The sequence below is a fragment of the Solanum pennellii genome, chromosome 12 (genome assembly GCF_001406875.1).
Source record: "Solanum pennellii chromosome 12, SPENNV200".
In the NCBI taxonomy this organism is placed as follows: domain Eukaryota; kingdom Viridiplantae; phylum Streptophyta; class Magnoliopsida; order Solanales; family Solanaceae; genus Solanum; species Solanum pennellii.
Genome location: NC_028648.1, coordinates 59,028,153 through 59,035,040, shown reverse-complemented (window position 1 = coordinate 59,035,040; position 6,888 = coordinate 59,028,153).

Here is a 6,888-nt window from a genome sequence, read left to right as displayed (position 1 = left end):
TACCCCCTCCCCCTTACACATTTAAAATATGTTCTCAAAATTATTTTTAAAATGTTTTCCCTATACTTTCAAAATGTGCACCATCAAAATACACATTAGAAACACGAAGCCTTCTTTTGGAGATTTAATCCATAGAAACACCCATAACAAGTACAAAAATCACTAATTTTGTGTCACTAGAGTTCAATTTCCTATATGTCACAATTAGACAGACCACTTAGTATTTAGAATAGTAACAATAAAGATTCAATCATTATGCAACTTGTTTCTAGTTTAACGAGGAACTTTTTATATACATGCAATCCTTAACCGCATGAACCTTGAATTATGGTGAAGTTTTATATTCTTTTAATTAGTGTCACATTCAGACAGAATAATAAACAAAAAAAGGTTTAGATCTCTAGAAACCTCAAATACAACACCGTTTCTAGCTAACCATGAAGATTTTTCTTTTTCAAATCATTTAGCTATTATAATCCTGGTGAAGATTTTCTATTCTTAAAGTCAGAATATTCACTCAAATAGAGCATTTAACAAATTGGTGAATTTTTTTACATCATTCAATCAAATACAATCTGATTTATAGTGAAGTGCTTATATTCTTCAAAACAAAGGAGTAAAATCATAGGAATTTAGTCCCCAAATGTCGGACAAAATCACATTTCACATGGAGTAGAAAATCACTAATGTTTTTCTCCTCCTGTAAACATAATATATATTAATGTAATAAATATATATTTTGAGATCATCACATAATGTCCATATATCCTAACATTTATGAAATAAATCTAATAACTTATAAAGAATATTAAAAAATAACAATCAAGGAAAATAAGGATAAAACATGATTTCCCTCATAGAATCATATTCTATTTGTCAGCAATGATTCCAACAATGATTTTTCTACTTTTCATCATATTCAAATTTTCCTTAAAAGGCATTAGATCTCAATGAAAAAATAAACTAATATTCAATTATTGTTAGGAGACAACATATGTTCATTTACTTCTTCTCATAGTTATAAAAAACAAAGAATATAGGGAAAAACAAATAAAAATGAAAGTGCAGTTCTTAACCTATATGCATAAAAGAACGTTTCTAATTGAAAAGAAAACTAAAGTAGTTCAATGCTTCAGTTCACTTTGGAAGATAATAAAAATGATCTTACTTATTGAAGGTAAACATACTATAGAAAATCCTATTCAAACGTATTAGAATAGTACTAATTCATTCCAGATCTCTTTTATCCTATGATAAAATAATTCTCTTTTTGTTCTCCCTTTTTCCAACAAAAAGAACATAAAAATAAAAGTAATTTTCTTGCCACATAAAATACCATCAATAATAAATTTCTTAAGCATGTTATCTCCTCTATTCAGATTAGCAAACGAAAAATAATAAAAGTTCAAAAGAAAAATAACAACCATGCTCAGTACTTATCAACAACCACTAAATATTCTTAAGTGTATTTAGACAGTCATTAAACATCAACGGTAATCAACAACCAATAAACACCATCAGTAATCTCTTGTAACCATTGAACACTATTATTTACTTCTTTCATCTTCAAAGGAAACAAAGAATCACATTATTTTCTTCTCTCTTATTTAAGGAAAGAAGTAAGTTTTTTCTCTTTTAAACTAATAAAAGTAAAATATGATTTATTTCTAAACTGAAAAAAATACTAATAAGTTTTTTCTCTTTTAAACTAATAAAAGTAAAATATGATTTATTTCTAAACTGAAAAAAATACTAATATTCCTTTTCTTTTCCAACTCGATCAATTAAATAGGCTAAGTAGGGACCACAAATTTATTAGCGGGGGATTTTAATTATAGTATTTCATTCGTAAATGTCACACCCAAAGCCTACACCCTGGACGTGGTTGGCACTTGTAGACGATTACTGGCCCCCAAACGGACCCTTGGCTTGGCTGATTGAACTAAGCGGAAGACTACACTCAATTTAAACAAGAATAAAAGATGCTCAAAGGGAATACTTCATAAATAATCTGGCCAAAATTGCACTTAAGTTTCAACAAGTAAAATAGACTCCAAACAAAACTATTAAGTGTCTATGATGCCTCTAAATTGACTAAGATTGATGTTGGGACTAACCCCAGAACATCCTAAAAATTAAACTAGTAATCAAATGAAAAGGATGTCCTGGAAAATGCAAGAACGCTCACCACTGACTCTGGAGCTCAATCTTGATCAACGAAGCGTTGCGTGTTGATCCTGGTTACCTTCGTCTGCATTATTAAAAGATGCAGACCAACAGGCATTAGTACATTGAATGTACGAGTATGCGAGTTGGAATACTAAGCACAACTATAGAGCTTGAAATGGAGTAAGGATGAACTTACCTTGGCTCTGCTCAATTCAAAAATAATAATTATCATTATAAAATTAAAAAAATTATTTTTTAAAAATAGTTATACAGTCCATTAGTAGTTAGTTGTAGAAATGGGGTATTTTTTTCATTCATTTTAAAAATTTATCTTTATATATATAAGAAACAAAATATTTTCAAAAAACATAAATAGAAAACAATATTTTTTAAAAAAAAAATTAAAACAATATTTTAAAAAAAATTATTGCAACCTAACGTTTAAATAGGTTTAAAGCATATTTTTTTAATAATAAATAAATAAATTGTATGACATGGCATCCTAATAGGAGAGAGATAATGTATTTTTTTGTGTCAAGTATAGTTTGAGGAAAATAACTAAAGTTGGGTGATATTGTAATCCTAAAACAAACATAAGTGATATTCCTAGGTAATTTTCCAAACATGGGTGATTATCTAGGGAAATTACTTCTCTACTACGAAATTGTCATGTTAATCATTAATTATATTACAAGTCATATTATATAAATATATTTAATAGCCATACGGGATATACAAATCGTGACGTGAATATCTACTCAAATTATAATTCTATTACGTAATTAACCAAAAATAGCTATTTTACCTCATTATATTTTATGTTTTTGCTATTTTTAAAAGTTCGTCCTATTGGAAAAATTATATAAAGTAACTGAATATACTTCTATAGTTACACTTTATAATAGCGTATTTCTAAATTAATATAATAGAAAGTGTAGCTATAATTTACATCACGGAAAAAGGGTTTAAAATATTCTTAAATTATTCGAAATAGATTATTTTTACCTTAAATTATATTTCGGCTCAAAAGTACTTTTTCCGTTAAATTATTGGGTAAAAAGTGTTCTTCTTATTAACGGAAGTTGTTAAATGCCATGTGGATGCCACATGGATACTATATTGCACGCCAATAGGGTTCCACTACCACATAGTCTAAACGGAAAAGAGTAAAAAAATACCCTTAAACTATCGAATATAGCTCATATGTACCCTTAAACTATATTTTGGCTCAAAACTATCATTTCCGTCAAACTGTAGGGTTAAAAGTACCCTCTTTACTAACAGAAGTTGTTAATGACATGTAGATGTCACGTACATTGCATGTCAATAGAGTTCCACTGCCCATTTTTCAGAATTCCACCCCTTCTCCCTCATTTCGCGGCTAGGGTTTCACATTCTTCGTGACGGGGTTTCAAAGTGCATATTCATAGTTGTAGGTTAGTAAACCTTTTTTCTTATTTATTATGTTTATGATTTTATAGAGTGATAGTTAGAATTATTTCACAACTTTCCCTCATTTCGCTGCAAGAGTTTCATAGTTTTTTCAAGGCTGATTTTCAAAGTGGATATTCGTGATTGTTGGTTACTAAATCTTTTATTTTATTTTATTATGTTTACGATTTTCGAGCACGATAGTTAGAATTTCACAACTTTCCCCTCATTTCGCGGCTAGGATTTCATAGCTTTCTTCAAGGCTGGGTTTCAAAGTTGATATTTGTGGTTGTAGTTTAGTAAATCTTTTTTCTTATTTTATTATGTTTACGATTTCAAAGCATGATAGTTAGGATTTCACAACTTTTCCCTCGTTTTGTGGCTAGGGTTTCATAACTTTCTTCGGGGCTGTTCAAAGTGAATAATTGTGGTTGTAAGTCTAATAAAATAAGAAAAAAAAATTACTAACCTACAACTACAAATATTCATTTTGAAACCCAACGAAGAAGAAAACTGTGAAACCCTAGCCGCGAAATGAGGGAGAAGGGTTGAAATCGTTTCTGGAAAATAAAGAAATGAGGGGAGAAAAGTAATTCAGATTTAGGAATTTAGTTTATGTGACAGTGTAACCCTATTGGCATGCAATATGACATCCATGTGGATGAGCATTCAACAACTTCTGTTATAAGAAGTGCACTTTTAACCTAATAATTTGACGGAAAGGGTGGCTTTATGCCGAAATATAATTTAAGGGTAAATATGAGCTATTTCGAATAGTTTAAGGTTATTTTTTACTCTTTTCCTTTTAGTCTATGTGGCGGTGGAATCCTATTAGTGTGCAGTGTGGCATCCACATGGCATATAACAATTTCCACTAATAAGAATGACACTTTTGACCCAATAATTTGATGGAAAGGATAGTTTTGAGCCGAAATATAGTTTAAAAGTAATTTTCAAGAATTTTGAATAGGTTAAAGATATTTTTGACCCTTTTTCATTTACATGATATATCATATATACACTGATATATGTATAATGTATCCCTAAATTGTAGTCACACTTTTTGTATGACTCACATATTGTGTATATACTATTTATATTCCTTTTACATTTATGACCATTGGCCACACCCATTATGTACCGCTAAAAAAATCATAAATACATAAGCGGCCTATTAAAACTCGTGTGTATCTGTTATTTTAATGCTATAACTTGGATTTGTTCGTATTGAACACTTACACTACTCAAGAAATACACTTGTTAGACATTTTTTATATGCGGGAAAGTCACCTAGCCATCAAATAACAATAATAACATATTCAGTATAATTTTACAATATTGGGATTTGAACAAAGTAAAGTATACATAAAGTAAAATATACGTAGAACTTACTCCTATCTTATAAAATTATGAAGGTTGTTTTCGATAGATCATCGAGTCAAAGAGAAAAGAAAAAGAAGCAGTAAAGGCATAAAATTTTATTCTCTAAAAAAGAATATGTTTCTATCTGTTCAACAATAATTTATTATTATTTCTATTTCATTTTTATTTCATTATTTGATAATAAAAATCCTTTCTCTCTTTAATATCATATTATAATTTCTATTTCATTTTTATTTCTTATTTCATAATATAAATCCTTTCTTATTTCATAATGTAAATCATTTTGATAGATCCACGGTTCAAGGAGAGAAGAAAAAGAAGTCTAAGGGAATTTCCAACCCATTCTCTGTTTTACTCTCTAAATTATTTTTTTCACTCTCTTCAATATTATATTATTACTAGCATATGGGCACATGCGATGAACGTTTACTTCATAATGATGAATAAAATGATAAACGATTTAACTTTTAAAAGAATGTTTGTAGTGTATAGTTAACTTGAAGAAATTTTTTTGCATTTAGTCCTCCCTTTATTATAATTTTGATGTAGAAATTTTATATTTGTTTTAAAAGACAAAATAAAGTAGCAAAAACAAACATGGAGGCACACTATCTTATGATTAACTTCCTTAAAATGTCTTTTTGGTCTCATAGAATAGAGCAAAAATATTGAAACTCTTCCTTAAAATGTCAGAGTAAAAATGTTGTAATTAAATTAATAGTTACATAGGATATATATTTCAAGAAGATAAAATGTTTGACACTAATTAGTAAAAGATGAAATTCTCCTTCTCATTATGTAGAATGCAATTAAGTAATTCAAATTTATAAATAAGAAATTAGAAGGAAAAAACTAAAGATGTAAAGTGCAATGATTGGTATTTAAAATATGTAATTATACAAAAAAATATTAATAATTAATTAAATAAATCAGATTTTAATTTAATGGAGAGCCAAAATGACAATATTAGTATTTTTACAATTAAAAGTTTGTTAAAATATAATTTACATTTTTTTGTTAAAAAATTAATAGGAGCAATATTTGGTCAAAGGATAAAAGATCTTCTAACTTCTTAAGCATTTTGGTGTATCACTTTTTTTACTTTGGGATTTGGATCTCATGATAATTTTAATTAAAATTGTGTAAAAATTATAGATTTTATCCATAAGCACATGTAAGAATGATTCTTCACAAATATTTAAAATTGAAGATGCAAAAATATAATTATTAACAATTTGAAAGTAGAATATCTTATAGGCATTAATTGTTTTACATGCCTTATACACTATTTTTATGATGGTATTTGTCTCATTTTCTAAAGCAAAAAATACACCCTTCAATCAAATATATTCTTAAAACAAAATTATAAATACAAAGAAAAAGTATCATCTATAGGAGCAAGTTTAGCATAAGGCTACCAACAAAGAATAGAAAAATTTTAAGACAATATTTTCCCTGCTTTTTATTGATAATGCAAATTGAAACAAAGTTATAGTAATAAACATTCAACTTTTGATCATTAAAGAACAAGTAAAATCTTAGGAAGACAAGTTAATGGAAGTGATATTCAACTACATAATGGAGGGGTCTTATTATAGTTTTGATCTCGACAAATAAGTAAAAGAAAACAAATACATCAAGTTTCGATATTCTAGTAATTAAAGTGTTATTCATTCCTATAATCACATTATGCCTTGTAATCTTGACACAAATCCTCTTGCCTTGAAATTTTCTTCACTTAATTAAAACTTCTCTAATCTTCCACACACAAAAATATATATTACATATAAATCTTTCTATGAAAATAAAGTTAAAAGATTTGTATTTATAGGGGAAAAAAATATAGCTTTGGAATATGAAGATTCACTTATAAAGTTGAAAGGTCAAATGTTACAAAAATTAAAG